This window comes from Amblyomma americanum, chromosome 7 (genome assembly GCF_052857255.1).
Source record: "Amblyomma americanum isolate KBUSLIRL-KWMA chromosome 7, ASM5285725v1, whole genome shotgun sequence".
NCBI classification, from domain to species: Eukaryota; Metazoa; Arthropoda; class Arachnida; order Ixodida; family Ixodidae; genus Amblyomma; species Amblyomma americanum.
In genome coordinates, this window is record NC_135503.1 from 95,470,502 (window position 1) to 95,488,299 (window position 17,798).

Sequence of the window (17,798 nt, forward strand, 5' to 3'; positions counted from 1 at the left end):
CATTTCGTTGGAAGGTCCATACCATATGGTATAGGTCCACCTTCTTTATTCGGAATTTTCATTGTGAGTCAAATGACTCCGGATCTATCGCCACCGTATCTATCGCATGTAGTCTTTGTCGGTTGTTGAAAGTGTTGGTCTGTAGCTTGCGGAGGTACAGTTCCTACCCTTTGAATAATGTCATAGCCGGCGAGGGTATACCTGGCGGGAGCGCCTTAAGAGCAGAAGTATGTCGTTGTAAGTTAGTAGTGGGGTAGGTGCATGGTTCCACGGCATCCGTATTGGGCGCCCAGGCTGAGGCGTATGCGCTCTCGTTCCCTGGGTGTTTATGTGGGGGTTGGTAGCCACGGGTGCATCTATATTGCACGATTTTAGCCGCTAGTGTGCTATCCTGCCCCTCAGGTAATTGCTATACGCTGTTTGTGAATCGGTAAGAATGTAATGGGAGGTAGATCGTGTTGTATCTAGGGCAGTCACCACTGTTTCCGCAGCCAGTGCGTCTTGGCTAGCCAGTCTTAGTGCGTCCATTGTTTGATTTTGGTGCACTACCGCGACGGCCGCCATTCCCTGCTGAGGAACACCAGCATCGACGTTGAACACGCCCTCGAGCCCGCCGCAGTGCCTTTTCATAGCTTCGGCTCGTGCCGGTTGTCTACTTGGTGAAAATCGGGGTGCATATTCGTAAATAGTAGAGTTGCCTTGAATTGCCGTCTCCGTGTAGCTGGGATGTCGTTTTTGGTGCCTAGCTGTCGGGGGCAATTGATCTGTAAGTCGTTTAGGACTCGTCTGCCAGTCCAAGTAGTGGACAGCAATACTACCTGCGCCGTGAGGTGTACCTCAATAAGCTGGTCTGTCATGTTGCTGACGCCCAGTCGTAAAAGCCGGTCCGTCTATGTCGAGCATTCATTAGCTCATTGTACTCATGTTGCCACATTCAATTTTTTTATTGAATGTGACAGCTTTAGATTTCGCATCACGCGATTTCGCCTCCTTCGTTTGTCACGATGTCGCTGATTGGTCAAGAGCACGATGATGCCAAGCTAATGAGAGCTTGGGACGTCATCACAATTCGTTCACTATGGCAGATGCAACCTGCCCAGCGATTTGCGAGTAACCTCGAATTTGCATCCTCCGTGAGTCCGAAAAGTTGCGCGTTGGTACATAAGGCAACGATGTCACAAGGTCAGCTGGCCACGGTGCCAAAAATTCAGAACTGAAAAACAAGGGGAAGCGTGAAACTGGGAGAGGGTGAGGCAAGCAGGTTGGAGCAGGCTCTCGGCGGGCTCACTCAGCGCATGATTATGTGTGCGCAAATAAAGATACAATGGCAGTGACAACATTGTCTATGGGGTGAAAGAACTGACAAGGACACATAAACATATAGCCGAAACATTGGTTTCAATGCTGTCGCATTCCTCAGAGCGTCCTCATTATTTATTTTTATAGAATCAGAACAGCAGAGATGCGACAACGATGTGTTATTGTGAATTTATTCCGTATATCTTCTTGCACATCCATATTTCTGAATGCTTAAATATACTGGATACTTGCAGCGTGCATTTGTGTCGCAAATCGACAGCATTTTAGTCCATATTTCCCAGTGTAAAGAAAAAGTAACATAGCTTAGGCTGCACCGATGCGGCACCGTCAGCTTGGTCAGAAAGCTATGAGGCAGTAGCGGGTCGCACGGTAACTGTTCCGACCGCCAAAATTAAATTCGTGTAAAAATAAAAAACATGAAGATTTTATCGTTGTTAAACGGAGTTGACGTGCGAAAGCATGTGTTTACCTGACTGGCTCATTGTTTGTTTTGCTGGGTCGTCGGCACGTCTGGCGACGTTATTAGACTCAGATGAACCTCTCTCTAATCGAGGTTATGCTGATCTCATCTCTTTCGCCGCGGATGTAAGTTGATGAAGACGACCATGTGAAATGCAGAGCGCGAGAGTGCGGTGCAGTTTAACACGAGGCGTGTGCGGCTGCGGCAATAGCGTAATGCCCTCGTGCAGTGGCCAGCGAAGCTGATCACTTCGAGCCGCCTCAGGTTCGAATCCCAGTGCGGTGATATTTACTTTCTTTATTTATTCAAGGTCAAGACTTCAGCGATGGCCCGGATTTTGCAGCTTTAGTGGTGAGGTATAGTGTAGAGCCACTGAGCTAAGACCGCCACGCAGCAGGCCGAAATATGTGTTCCCGCCGGCCTGCGAGCTGTTTGTCGACACAGTCGACGCGGTCGCGCCGACAAGTGCCCGCGCTGAGGAGCTGGCCGGCCACACGTTGCGTGAGTTATAGCACGCCGGCATATCTTGTCTCGGTCCCGTTGGAGGATCCCTGCCTCGGGAAACACCTAAACGGCCCTTTCACCCGCAGCGCTTCCCGGGGAAACGCTCTTTTTTTTGTTTGTGCGGGTGTGTGCCGACTCTGCGTATTCACTGTAGGGGGAAATGGCGCCGCTTCTGGGCGGAGCGCGGGAAGCTGTGAACACGGATTGTGCCTGGTCAGTGTCAGTGGCGCGCTTTCCGAACACTGACCGTTAGGTTTCTTTTTCTTTAAGTCAACGGGCGGTTTCGGCGGCGACATGCCATAGTTCCAGAGGCGCGGAAAGATATACACCTCAGCTATGCTCATTGCCCGAACTTGCAGTCAACGGCGGCGCCGAGACGATTCTTCTTTTGGCCATGTGTTGTTGTTTCTACTGGCTGACGCCGTTTCGAGGAAAACAGGGCAAAATGACGGTCCTGTTCGTGTGCGTGTGTGTGTATTCCTGCCTTGATTCGTCAGCGCAGTCCGACTTCCTGAGGGGAAGATGCTGCGTACTGATGCGTTGCGCTTTCCTTGTTTGTGCCTTATCTCAGTCACGTGGGTCTCGCTGGAAGCACTGTGGGCCCGCCTAAATACCCGGCCACAGGCGACTGCTACGTCACGAGGGGGCCGGCCCAATCAGCGATGAGCTCAGGGATTAAGAGCAGTTGTTGGCGGGAGTCTAAGGGTTCTCGCCAGGAGCTTTTGACCGGGAGAGCTCCGGCGGCTCCACTCTGTTGTTGCTCTCCCTTTGTTCTATTCTGTCTTTAATGTATCGTCTACGCTTATCTCATATGTATAAAGTTTTTTTTTGTTTTTTCCAACGAAAATCGTCGTCATCATCCTTCGCGCTAATGCCAGTCAGAAGACCGGGCCGGAACGGAAACGAGACGGTCTGACCTCGCTACGCAGCAGCAAGCGAGGAAGTAAAGAAAGAACCCCAAATTATAGCTTCGCTCTTAAAAGTTGCGCAGGAACTTGGAGCCCTGAAATAAACTTAAAAGGCACACAGCTAACGGCCGTGCAACACAAGCGTAGCATGTTCAAAATCTCTAGACTCTACTTCCCCTCCTATACAATAATAATAATAATAATAATAATAATAATAATAATAATAATAATAATAATAATAATAATAATAATAATAATAACTGTTTTTTGGGGAAAGGAAATTGCGCAGTGTCGGTCTCATATATCGTTGGACACCCGAACCGCGCCGTAAGGGAAGGGATAAAGGAGGGAGTGAAAGAAGAGAGGAAGAAAGAGGTGTCGTAGTGAAGGGCTCCGGAATAATTTCGACCACCTGGGGATCTTTAACGTGCACTGACATCGCACAGCACACGGGCGCCTTAGTGTTTTGCCTCCATAAAAACGCAGCCGCCGCGGTCGGGTTCGAACCCGGGAACTCCGGATCAGTAGCCGAGCGCCCTCTCCTATACACCTTTTCACTGTTTACATGTTTATTAATCGGACGTGCGTGTTGTACCATGCTGCGCATGCGCAGCAGATGCCCGTATGAAATCGGCCAACCAGAACGCTGCTGGCACAACGCAGTGAAAATATTGCTGCGCTGCAAATAATCTAATGTGAAAACGTATATTTCAAGCAAACACACGCGCCTTTCCCATATTAAGGCTATCGCCTTAAATGGCTCGTACTCTCGGTGACCGTATGTCCGTTACATCGCCCCATGGGTCACGTGACCTCAAGATCACTGAAATATCTATACTTGGGTGAAAATTGCAAAAGGTTTTCGCCATTTCTAAGTGCCTCCAACTTTTTCGCCATTTCTAAGTGCCTCCAACTTTTCTAAGTGCCTTTTCTAAGTGCCTCCAACAATTTCTTTTTTTCTTTCATGAAAACGGAATAACTCACTCGACCTGCCTTGGTGTATTGCTGTAAAGCCTCAAGATAGCGATGCTGACTTTTTAGCATTCTTATTATGTTTCCTCATGTGCGCTTCGCGCGTTATAAAAGTGTGCCTAAGCAGACAGAAGTACTTAAAGTTTTACGTAGCCTACTTTTGCAGGAAATGAAACTATGCCGCTTCATTACAATACGCAGATGGAATGCATCTGGTAGCATGCTGCATGTCCTTCTTTTCGCAACAAAATGAAAACAGCTCAACGAGAACCATGTGTGACTGATGCGCAGATAAAAATAAAGCATGAACGCTATACACGCTCATTTTCCATATGCGAAGTATGACCGCAATCGTGCATGCTTATCCGATTATCCCTGCTTCAATGTGGGTTCGTTCAGTAGGATATGACGTATAGTTCAGTAAAACGTGAGGAGGAAAATGAGCCTATTGAGTAGATTTGTTTGTTTCCATAAGAAAAATAAGTCTGAAAAGAAAACGTGTGCAACAAGCACCAAGGAAAAAATTCAAAAGTTCCGTGACATGAACGACTGCCTGCCTTGACACAGACAATAGCCAGGAAAATGTCAAGAAATGTAAACATCACCAAAACACGTGAGAACGAGTGCATCGACTTGCGTATAGCAATGCTTCTCAGGCAAATCTTGGTGAAGTGAGAGACAAGCGTGTTTTGATAGCCAGCTGCAACAGAAAAATAATAATTGGTTTTAGGGGAAAGGAAATGGCGCAGTATCTGTCTCCTATATCGTTGGACACCTGAACCGCGCCGTAAGGGAAGGGATAAAGGAGGGAGTGAAAGAAGAAAGGAAGAAAGAGATGCCGTAGTGGAGGGCCCTGGAATAATTGAAGTTGGCTTGTATCGATAGAATACCAGCTCAGTGGTTAGGGTGCTCGACTACTGATCCGGATTTCCCGGGTTCGAACCCGACCGCGGCAGCTGCGTTTTTATGGAGGAAAAACGCTAAGGCGCCCGTGTGCTGTGCGATGTCAGTGCACGTTAAAGATCCCCAGGTGGTCGAAATTAATCCGGAGCCCTCCACTACGGCACCTCTCTCTTCCTTTCTTCTTTCACTCCCTCCTTTACCCTTCCCTAACGGCGCGGTTCAGGTGTCCAACGATATATGAGACAGATACTGCGCCATTTCCATTCCCCTAAAAACCAATTATTATTATTATGAAAACAAAGCTCTTGTAAGGTAGAAATAATATTAATTATAATTGGTCTTTTTGGGAAAGGAAAATGGCGCAGTATCTGTCTCATATATCGTTGGACACCTGAACCGCGCCGTAAGGGAAAGGATAATGGAGGGAGTGAACGAAGAAAGGAAGAAGGAGGTGCCGTAGTGGAGGGCTCCGGAATAATTTCGACCACCTGGGGATCTTTAACGTGCACTTACATCGCACAGCACACGGGCGCCTTAGCGTTTTTCCTCCATAAAAACGCAGCCGCCGCATTCGGGTTCGAACCCGAGAACATAGCAAGAACCAAAATACAGGTATCGCCGCCACAGGCCAATCTCGCAAGTACAAGCGTGATGACATCAATGGACAAGAGACGTCACCTTGGAGGAATTTTCCTTCCTACATAGGGGTCGCGAATCTCTGAGGTTGACAAAGGGAGGTTGCGCGGTTCAGTATTGAAGTAAGTTTTGTTTTAAAACGTGTAGTGCACTTTTGTCACACAAGGAAGACAGACAAAAGACAACCTGAATGCTGGAAGCAAAGAAAACCGATGCTTGGCGGCGCCACAGGCGGCCAGGAGAGTTTCGACTTGTTATGGCGCTTCGCGTCTATGAGCTTTGCGTGCCCCGTGGTTTTGTTTTTGACGCACCACGATTTACAAGCGCCGAACAGCAGAGGAACTCCAAGTGCCACTTCAAGATCTAGTTAACTTTTTAAGGAGCCTGTCAAGGCTGGTCAGATGATCGCCACGGTCGATGAAAAACTGTGATGGCACGATGGTCGGTGATCGTACAAGGCAGTTCGCAGAATAAAGAGCACTTGTGTCTTCGCACACTCACCCCACGAAACATTCCCGGCTGTGCCAGTCAACTTCAAACAACTTAACGTGTCTTCGCACGCTCACCCGACGAAACATTTCCGGCTGTGCCAGTCAACTTCAAACTACTTAACAGAAATAGTTTATTAGGGACGGGAAAGAAGGTACAAGGCAGTTAAGGAAAATTGCTGATGGCCTAGCTCTGTTGGGCCAGGATATACGTAGCGAAAGCGCGGAGACTTCTGCATCGGAAGAGTGCATTCACTAGATGCGCCTTTATTGATGGTTATACCTTGAGCCGTGGTGGCAGATCTGCAGAAAGCGTTCGATAGGGTGCCTCATGAAATTCTTCTGTGCATTCTAGATCATGTGAATGTGGGTAGAATTATTCGAGACTGGGTCGCCATGGCGTACAGGGATCGCTCGACAAGTATTACTGTCAACAAGGTGGTGGGTGCACGCATTCCAGTCAAGCGCTCGGTGCTCCAGGGTTGCCCTCTTTCACCACTCTTGTTTTGTTTGTATATAGAGTCATTTTGTTTGAGGGTCATACAGAGCAATTGTATGCGCTGTTTTAAACTGCATCAGTTAGAAGTCAGACTGTTGGCTTATGCGGATGATGTAGCCATGTTTTGTAATGATTACGACAGTGTAACACAGGCTGTTTGTTTTGTGCGGCCAGTGGCAGCGCGGTAAACTGGAGTAAGTGCCTAGGATTCTGGCACGGGGATTGGCCGGAGGCCCCAGACACTTTTGCCAACATGAGTTTTACTACGACTCCTGTTAAATACTTGGGAGTTCCCCTTGATAGTTACAAAGACAGCGAATCCTACTAGAGGATTGAAGTGGATAAAATGAGGGAGAGGGTAAATAAATGGAATGGATGGAATTGGTCAATTTTCTCGAGAGCCATAGTTTGCAAGATATTTTTAGTGAGCAAACTTTGGTATGTCCTCCAAGTCTTGCATTTCTCCAGGGTTCATATCCAAAAATTTCATCGGGTGTTTGCAGTGTTCGTGTGGGCATCGCCTTGCGAAAGATCAAGCTGCACCAATTTATTTCTACGAGTTCTAAATGGAGGACTCAGTTTGTCACATTTGTTTTTGAGACAGGTTGTCAATCGGTTTTTATTTCTTCGGTACGTTAAGCACCCATTCCTACGCACTGTCTGCCAACTTCGCCTGGGGAAGCACTTGCCCAATATGGTTGTCTCTGCTGGCAGTATGCCTGGTAGAGTGTATGGTTTTCTACGCGAAGTTGTGGTTTCATGTAGGTTTTTGATGGCGTGGTTTTCACTCGAATACCTGAGTGAAGTCAACGGGAAAAAACTGTACAAGGACCTTTGTAGTGTGGTTCTCCACGTGTCTTTATATCGGTCCCTTTACAGGGAAGGTATAGGTAACAAGGTACTAAAGCGTGTTAAGGCAATGTTAGTCCCGTCTGGCGTTAAGACTTTCTTTTTTAAATTACACACTGGAACTCAGACTGTCAAACCGCGGGTGGCTGAAAGAGGTTTTTTTCGTTCCCTGGGGCACTCACTGTATAATATGCAGAAAGGAAGAGACAATTGAGCATGTATTCCTTCAATGCTGGGATGCTGTGTTCCTTTGGGATGTGCTCCAGCGCACAATCAAAAAAGAATTTCCTCTCGATGGGTATGGAATTTGCTACTTGCCAATTGAAAGTGATGACGGTGCCCCATTTGATTTGATCATGCTAATTGCCCTACACAGCATTTAGAAATGCATGATGGCAGTACGGCACGCTGATCTGGATGCAAGACCGCCACGCCAATATTTTAAAGAAACCATAAGGAATTTTGTTCAGGAGAAAAAGACGCTGGAATGTATTCCAGAGTGGCTGTCACGTGTTGAATTATTATTGCCGATGAAGGAATTTTAACATGAGCGTGTCCGCACAAGTTGGGTGGCCGTTTTTTTAAGAAAGATTTTGATTGTGTTTTTAGTGCTTATGTATGAATATGCGTTTTTTCATGTGGGCTAAAATACCGTCAATAAAGAAGAAAAAAAATGCCGTGGCGGCAGAGTGGTAGCATCTTCGCCTCCAACGCTAAAAGGCCCTGATTCGATTCCGAGCCTCGGCACAGGATTTTTTTTTTTTATTCAGTGAGTGGGCGAGGGTTTCAGTGGCTCCCATAGATGCCGCCACCGAATACGTTTGTTAGCGGTTAAGCGCCGCTGCATGGCGACGTCACGTCGGCCAAAGCGAGACCATCGATACTCCAGCTATGCGCTGTACTCCAACTGCGGTACACCGCCGACACATTCGGCGGCTTCGGCGCCCTCTGACCGAACTGGCGGAGACTTGGAGCATGTCTCTATTTCGCGCCGAGTGCGCCAGCCGCCGCCGGCCCGGCCAGACCGATTCGGCTCCGCGGCGAGGTGCGCGTTTTAACGCAATTCAATAGCTTCGGCAGCTGGGCGGAGCTGTTCTTTTCGAGCTTTCGGCTAATTTAATCCATTCACAGTACACATCTGAAGGCACATGCAAGTGGGCGAGAGAGCCCGATCCAGTGGACCCGTTGGATCCAGCGGAAGCCGCTAAGCGTCGTGCGTCGGCTTTAGTTTCAAGCCGCCAACTTTAAGCGCGAGCGCCCTTGAGCACCCATCCTTTTTTTGTGGCAAAAAATAAATAAATAACCTGGCCCTTGCAACCGTGGGAGACCTCGACGCCGCCTGCTGCGCCGTGCAACCGCGCCGTTCAAGGAATCACAATCCGTTGGCCCCAAAGCCCCAGCCAGCCTCCGATGGGCGCAACGCGCCGACCTTGTCCTGGCCCCTCGCGACTCCCAGCACTGGGGTTAAGATATTTAATTTGCAACGGCTGCTCACCGAGGAAGGGGGAAACGACCCACCGGCGCCTAACCTAACCGTGATCCCTCAAACGCATCGCACGCTCTGTGGGGCTGAGGTCGCTGAAATGCAGGCCGGAGTTTTTGTGAGAACTTCGTCGTTCGGTTCGGGAACGGGATCCATCGTAACGCTGGCAAGACGGCGGTGCAAACGTAAACGAAGCGACGGTAGCGACCCCCGATAGATGCGTTCAACGTGCGGCGGCGGTAGCTTTCATTTCGGCAGCTGCTAGACCACACCGCTAACCGTCGGAAATCACGGAGTCTGCGTTTACGTCACGTTTCACGTCACTCCGTCCTAAGGCGTCATAAGAGTTCGCCGTGACGTCATAAGAGTTCTCGAGTTTGAATCGAAGCGGCGGGAAAAACTTTTTCAACTTCGAATCCAAATTTCTTTGAAATAAATGCACCTTTCGCTCCAGTACAAGCGGCAACAAAAACATGAAATGCCGAACTATCAGATTTTGCTAACAAAAAAAAAATTGATAAGAGTTCTCCTCACTGTCCCTTTAAAGATGATCCCCAGGTGGTCGAGATTATTCCGGAGACCTCCACAACGCCCCTCCCCTCACCTCTTTCTTCTTTCACTATCACGTTCTTCCCTTCCCTTACGGCTCGGTTCTGGTGTCCACTGACATATGCGAGACAATAACTGCGCTATTTCCTTTCCTTAAATATCAATTTTCATACGTGCCTAAACGCACGCCCCGCCGCGGTGGTTCAGTGCACGGTTAGGGCGCTCGGCTACTGATCCCGGGTTCGAACCCGACTGCGGCGGCAGCGTTTTTATGGAGGCAAAACGCGAAGGCGCCCGAGTGCTGTGCGATGTCAGTGCACGTAAAAGATCCCCGCCGTGTGCTGTGCGATGTCAGTGCACGTAAAAGATCCCCAGGTGGTCAGAATTATTCCGGAGTCCTCCACTACCTACGGCACCTCTTTCTTCTTTCACTCCCTCTTTTATCCCTTTCCTTACGGCGCGCGGTTCAGGTGTCCTCCGATATATGAGACAGATACTGCGCCATTTCCTTTCCCCAAAAAACCAATTATTGTTATTATTATTAAACGCACGACTCGGGGTAATGGTCAGCACGATGGTGGCGAGCGTGCTCCTGGCGTTAATTTCTAGCCGAGACCGGCATCGACGACAAAACATGTCAACGAGCGCCAAAACGTCGCAGAGCCGAAGCAAATGGCGTAAAACGCACACCGCGAAAATACACCTCACCACGAAGCCCCGCCGCGGTGGCTCAGTGGTTAGGGCGCTCGACTACTGATCCGGAGTTCCCGGGTTCGAACCCGACCGCGGCGGCTGCGTTTTTATGGAGGAAAAACGCTGAGGCGCCCGTGTGTTGTGCGATGTCAGTGCACGTTAAAGATCCCCAGGTGGTCGAAATTATTCCGGAGCCCTCCACTACGGACCTATTTTTTCCTCTCTTCTTTCACTCCCTCCTTTATCCCTTCCCTTACGGCGCGGTTCAGGTGTCCAACGATATATGAGACGGATACTGCGCCATTTCCTTTCCACCAAAAACCAATTATTATTATCACGAAGCGATATGACGTAGTGGCCGAAGCATCCGCCTCGCATTCGGGAGGTGGTAGATTCGATCCCCAGTGCCAGTACCGCCGGATAGTAACCGGTTTTCTAATAAATACGAAGTTTTCCTCGGCTCTTCTGGGGTGTAATGCACCCCCCCCCCCCCCATCGCAGCGGTGGCCAAGTTGTTGTTGTTGTTTATTGTGCTTAAGGCAGTACAGAAGTAGTGCCAAGGGGCAGAGGCAAAAGGCGATAGCAATGAACGCCTGACTGGGCCAATGTCCCTACAAAAACTTGCAGCACAAACAGCACACACATAGAAATGAAAATAAGGCAAACTTGCACATGAACAGAGGCAATCTGTCGATTACAGAGGAAATTAGTAAAAAACAGGATTGAAGCCAGTACTAAGTAGTCAAATTATACAGTTGTGTAGCCTAAGCACAAAATAATTTGACAGAATGAGTTTAATAGTAAAATATAGAATCAATCAGAGGGCATAAATTCACATAGTGGGAAATTATAAAAACACAGGAAAACACTGCATTATGATATGCTATTTGTACGCAGAGTCATTGACCAAATCCTGTAGGTATGCTTACAAGTTATGTAGAAAATAAATTTTCCCCGTTTTCCTGAAGGAAATCAGGGAAGAACAACCATTAATGATTTCGATTAAAGGCGGGAAAAGATTCAAGCAGTTAGGAATTTGCCAGTTAAGCAATTGCATACCATAATTCGTTCTAATTAAAGGCTTAAAGAAGGAGTTGTGTCTGAACGTGCAATAAGGTAAATTCATTGTGTAAGTAGAACGAAAAAGTTCGCTATTTGCTTTCACCTCTAGATAGATAGCTTCGGAAAGCCGCTGGTAGTACAAGGCTTCAAGTTTCAATATACCATCTTTTACAAAAAATTCAGAGACGTGTTCATAAGACGATAGGCCATGAATAAATCTTAAACCTTTCTTTTGCATCAGATATAATTTATTAAGGTTTGATTTTGAAGTTACACCCCAAACAAGTAGACAATAAGTCAACCATGAATGGATTAAGGCGAAATATAGCTGGCATTTTAGGCTCTTTGGAAGGTATGCTTGAATTCTATTTAGCATCCCTAGCATTTGAGCAATACTGCTTTTTACTGAATTCATATGGTTGGACCAGAGAAGGTTTTCATGATAATTGACCCCTAAGAATTTATGCTCGGATACTTTTTCTAACGTTTGCAGGTTAAATTTCAGTGGATGCGCAAGATTGGTCCGCTTATTTTTAGGACCAAATAAAATATATTTTTTCTTTCACGTTTAAATTAAGTTGATTAGCATGAAGCCACTGAGACAGATTTTGAAGCCACAGATTTGCGGTTACGCACAGGGATGTTAAATCATCAGCAGAAAAGAAAACATTTGTGTCATCCGCATAGAGAATAATATCTTGGGTTTTGGAGAGTGAGACTATGTCATTGACGTATAAGAGAAAAATTACAGGGCCGAGAATGGAGCCTTGAGGGACACCGAATTTTATTGCTCCGGTGTCTGAGCCGATACTGTTTATAGTTACATATTGTTTACGATTTGTTAGGTAACTGCGGATCAGTTTAAGCGGAAGGCCTCTTATACCATAATGAGGTAATTTGGTATACAAAATGTCATGTTTTATGGAATCAAATGCTTTCTTAAAGTCTAAAAATATACCTATGGTGTAAAGTTGTTGTTCAATATTATTGACAATTTTATCTCGGATTTTTAACAGTGCTGACTCAGTAGATTTGCCTTTCTGGAATCCATATTGACACTCAGATAGCAAGCTGTGTGTATTTAAATGATTAATCAATGTGATGTTAATAGCTTTCTCTGCTACCTTTGAGAATAGTGGCAAAATTGATATAGGTCTAGAATTACCTATATCATTCAGAGCTCCTCCTTTGTGTACAACAGAAACTTTCGCTATTTTCATTTTTTTAGGAAAAACACCTGTCACAAACACCAGATTAATCAATCGACACAGCACATCGCATATCAGATCTGCCACAGCCTTAATTGGTAACACACTGATACCGTCGAAACCAGATGCAGAGCTGTTCTTAATATAGCTGATTATGCTGACAATTTCCACGGGAGTAACAGGTTTTAAAAACATGGTGTTCTGAATGCTATGTTTCATATATGTGGTAGCTTGTAGAGATGATGCTGAGTTCGTGGCACCAAAATCTAGGAAATGCCGATTAAATTCATTTGCAAAGCTTACGCCACTAAAAAGTTGCTCTCCTAACTTCATTTCATTAGGCATACAGTTAGCAGGTTGTCTCAACAAGCTCTTTATTGTGCGCCATGTTTTTTGCGGATCGAAGTGAATACTGGCAAATTTATCAGTATAGTACCGCTGTTACGTTTCGCCTACAACGCGCGGTATAGCCGGCGCGGATGCAACGGACGCCGGGGCTTCGTTCAAAGTGGCGGTCATTTTGGGCCCGTTCATCGCTGCCGCAACGCCTCCCGCCAAACGCGTCCAGGCAGGTTTCAATGCCACGTGTCGTCGTGTGTGCGTGTGTGTGTGTGTGTGCATGTTGGTGCCCACGCTTGTCAAAGCGCGGCAGCCGGGGAGAGGAGCTCCCCAACTGGGAGGCGAGGAGGTCTGACCGGCGCCGGCCCGGCGGACGCGCCCGTCACGTCTGTAGGTACATGTCCGTGCGTCGCCGTCTTGTGCGACTCATCCCAAGCCGTTCCTTCTTGCCCTCGACTCCGAGGGTATAAAATGACAGCTGCGCCGGACGCCAGGAGAGACTTCGATTTCTTCCTTCGAGCAACGTGGTCGCCCTGACCGGCTGCTCTTTTGAGATGCCAGAATAAACAAGTTGTTCTGTTGCCAGTCGACTCATCCTTTGCCAGGACCTTCGGATGTTTCCAGTTGTGCCCCAGGCCGCCAGGCCAACGCTACCCTTGGGGCTTGCAACCCTTTTGCAACAACTGGTTGCCAGCGGTGAGATCGCGACAACGGAGGCCAGCAGCGAAGATATGCGGTCAACTGTATGCTGAGCAGCTCAACGACCATCCGGGAGCAGTGCAACGAGCCCTGTGTGATGACTGGTTGCCTGCAGCGGAACGACTGCGCTGAATTCTTGGCTGCGAGGTTTGGTGAGTGCGGGACTTTCTTCTTCTGAGTTTTGCCAGGCTTTTGTTAGTGTCAGAAACAGAGCTGGTAATTGTGGTTGTCGTTGCTGCCGGGTTAGTTTGCGGCAAGACAATAGTAGGCAGTAGAGAAAGCAGCATTCGGAGCAGCCATGGATTTGAAGTCGTTGCGCAAACCGAAATTGCTGGAGCTTGCAAGAGAGTTGGGTCTGGATGTCTCAGACAAACTCAGAAAACCAGAACTGCTAAGGGCTATTCTTGAGTTGGAGGCTGAGGATGACGAGCTGTCGGAATGCCTTGAGACCATTGAGGAGAGGGAGCAAAAAGAGGAGCGCGAACGTAAAGAGCAAAAAGAGAAAGAGGAGCGCGAACGTAAAGAGCAAAAAGAGAAAGACGAGCGCGAACGTAAAGAGCAAAAAGAGAAAGAAGAGCGCGCTTTGGAAATGAAGCGTCTCGAGGTAGAGATGGAACGCGCTCGTAATGGAAGTTAGGCACACGGTGCAGGAGAACGAGTATCGTTCAAAATGACTGACCTGATGCGGCCGTTTAAGCTTGGAGAGGACATTGGTTTGTTCCTGGTTAACTTTGAGCGAACGTGCGAGAAGCAGGGGTTCTCTCGGGAAACGTGGCCACAGCGCTTGCTCACTTTGTTACCCGGCGAGGCGGCCGACGTAGTCGCTCGCTTGAAGAGAGAGGAGGCAGAGGATTTCGACCAAGTGAGATCGAGTCTGCTAAAAAAGTACAGGCTGTCAGCGGAGGCGTTCCGTCGGAAGTTTCGGGAAAATGAAAAAGGCAGAAGTGAGTCATATACAGAGTTTGCCTACAGGCTTATGTCAAACATGCAGGAGTGGCTCAAAGAAGAGAAAGCGTTTGGTGACCACGAGAAAATTCTGCAGTGTTTCGGGCTGGAACAGTTTTATAGTCGGTTACCTGAGAACGTGCGGTACTGGGTCTTGGATAGGCCAGACGTTAGTACAGTGGCTAAAGCCGCCGAGCTAGCCGAGGAGTTTGTGGCGCGTCGGGCTCGCGGAGCAAAGGACGGTCAAAAGGGTGAATTTGGCTCCAAGTCTGAGAGGCCGAAGTTCACACCCATGAGAGCAAGGGGGGACACACGTAGTGCGGATGCGAGTGAAAGCAGTCCGACCGAACGTAAGGAGACGGCGGCAGCCGAAGCCGAACGCAGAAAGCGGTTCGAGAGGAGGCAAGCGCGCGTGTGTTATACGTGCCAGAAGCCGGGTCACTTTTCGGCGCAGTGTCCAGAAACAAAAACAAAAGTCGTGTTTTTGTCATTATGCGGCACTGACGAGAACATGAAGCTTCCCGAGCCTTACATGCGAGACTTCCTCGTGAACGGGAAAGAGTGCCGAGTGCTTCGTGATTCCGCAGCTACAATGGATGTAGTTCACCCCTCTTACGTAGAACCCGATATGTTCATGGGCGAGTGCGCATGGATCAAGCAAGCCGTGGAAGCTCATAGCGTGTGTCTGCCCGTAGCAAAAGTGCTTATTGAAGGACCTTTCGGAGCAATTGAGACGGAGGCCGCAGTGTCATCTATGCTGCCCCCCCAGTACCCGTACCTATTTTCGAACAGGTCCGATCACCTCCTGCGCGAGAAGGGGCTTTTGTTTGGTGAGGCTAGCGTTCAGGCCTTAACCAGATCGAGAGTTCGGGAGCTCGCTGCAAAGGCGGTAGTTGCGGGGCCGACGTTGTCGAACAATGAGAAAGGGTCGGAGGCGCAGCAAGCTGATATTCAGAGCATGTCCGAACTGAATAAAATTGAGCCTGTAGCGCTGAAGGCACCAGGTACTGGAGAGGAAACGCCCGACACGGGAAAGTTAGAAGAGCTATCTGCAGATTTGCTCATCGCGCCTACGTCCGATGGACTTAATAGGTTGCTAAAAGTCAGCCGGTCGGCTTTGATAGCCGAGCAAAAAAAGGATGGCAGCCTAGAAAACATGCGCTGCAATGTCAAGGAAGGTATCGCCAAGAAAAATGTTCGTTTTGTGGAAAGAGGTGGGGTCTTGTACCGGAAGTATCTAGACCGCAGGGGAGTCGAGTTCGATCAGCTGATCGTGCCTCAGTGTTACCGTCAGGATCTGTTGCGCTTGTCGCATGGCGGTTCGTGGTCCGGACACCTAGGAGTTAAGAAGACTAAGGACAGTCTCTTGCAAGAGTACTATTGGCCAGGGTGTTTTCGTGACGCAGAACACTTTGTGAGGACATGTGACACCTGTCAGCGGGTTGGCAAACCAGGGGACAAATCGAGGGCGCCGTTGAAGTTAGTACCTATCATTACGGAGCCTTTTAGACGGCTCGTTATTGATACAGTGGGACCTCTGCCGGTAACAGCCACGGGGTACAGACACATTTTGACTGTGATCTGCCCAGCGACAAAGTTCCCTGAAGCAGTGCCGCTTAAAGAACTCAGCTCAGTTGAGATAGTCAATGCACTACTGTCCATATTTGCGCGAGTTGGTTTTCCTGCGGAAATCCAGTCAGATCAGGGCACAGTGTTTACCAGCGCTTTGACGACAGCCTTTCTCGAGAGGTGTGGGGTAAAGCTGTTACACAGCTCAGTGTACCACCCACAGTCGAATTCCGTTGAGAAGCTCCACTCCGTCATGAAGCGCGTGTTGAGAGCATTGTGTTTTGAGCAACAAAGTGATTGGGAGCTGTGTCTGCCTGGGGTGATGTTTGCAGTAAGGACCGCGCCGCATGCGGCTACGGGGTTTTCGCCAGCTGAGCTGGTGTACGGTCGCTCGCTGCGGTCTCCGCTTCGCATGCTTCGAGACTCGTGGGAAGGCAGGGGCGACGACCCAGTCGTGGTCGAGTACGTGCTTAGTCTCCTCGAACGCTTAAGAAGGGCACAGGAGTTGTCAGGTGAAGCAATGGCAAAAGGCCCAGCAGAGGGCCAAGGTTTATTATGATCGGACAGCCAGGGCCCGTCGTTTTGAGGTGGGCGATGAGGTAATGGTATTGCGCACATCGCTAAAAAACAAACTCGACGTGCAGTGGGAGGGCCCAGCACGGATTGTTCAAAAACTGTCGGATGTTAACTACGTGGTGAGTCTGCCAGAAAAGCGGAAAGCACAGCAAGTTTACCACTGTAATCTGCTCAAACCCTATAGACAACGGGAAGCAGTGGTGTGTATGATGGTGAACGTTCCCGAAGAGCTTCCGGGACTAGGCTCAGTGACGAACAGGGAAGACACTGATCAGGTCATTAGTGACTTAATAATTAAAGCACCGCTGTCGGCTGAACAGAAAACCGAACTACACCAACTCTTACAAGAGTTTCAAGGTCAGTTCTCTGAGAGGCCTGGTAGGACTTCTGTCCTTACTCATGATATAGAACTTACCTCGCCAGAGCCAGTACGATCCAAGGCGTACCGGGTGTCACCCCGCCAGCGCGATATTATGGAGGCTGAGGTAAAGAAAATGCTACAGCTCGGTGTTATTGAGGCGGGTGAGAGTGATTATACCTCCCCTTTGATTTTAGTTGAGGTACCGGGCAAGGAACCTCGTCCTTGCGTCGACTACCGCAGACTTAATTCCATCACTAAGGATCAAATTTATCCGATCCCTAACATCGAGGAGCGCCTTGAGAAAGTTAGTAGCGCTCAGTTTATTTCCACCCTAGATCTTGTCAGGGGTTATTGGCAGGTTCCACTTACAGAAGAGGCTAGTAGGTATGCGGCGTTCATTTCACCAATGGGAACATTCCGTCCTAAAGTTTTGAGTTTTGGTTTGAAGAACGCGCCATACTGCTTTTCAAGCCTCATGGACAAAGTGTTGCGGGGACAGGAAGAATTCGCTTTACCGTATTTAGACGACGTAGCGATATTCTCCGCATCCTGGTCTGAGCATATGGCACACTTGCGGGCAGTGCTAACCCGCCTGCGCGAAGCGGGCTTGACAGTCAAGGCTCCCAAGTGCCAATTAGCACAGGCCGAGGTTGTCTACCTCGGTCACGTGATTGGACAGGGTCGTCGCCGCCCCTCTGAAATAAAGGTGGCTGCTGTGCGAGACTTCCCGCAACCGCGCACGAAGACCGATATTCGGTCGTTCTTAGGTGTCGCC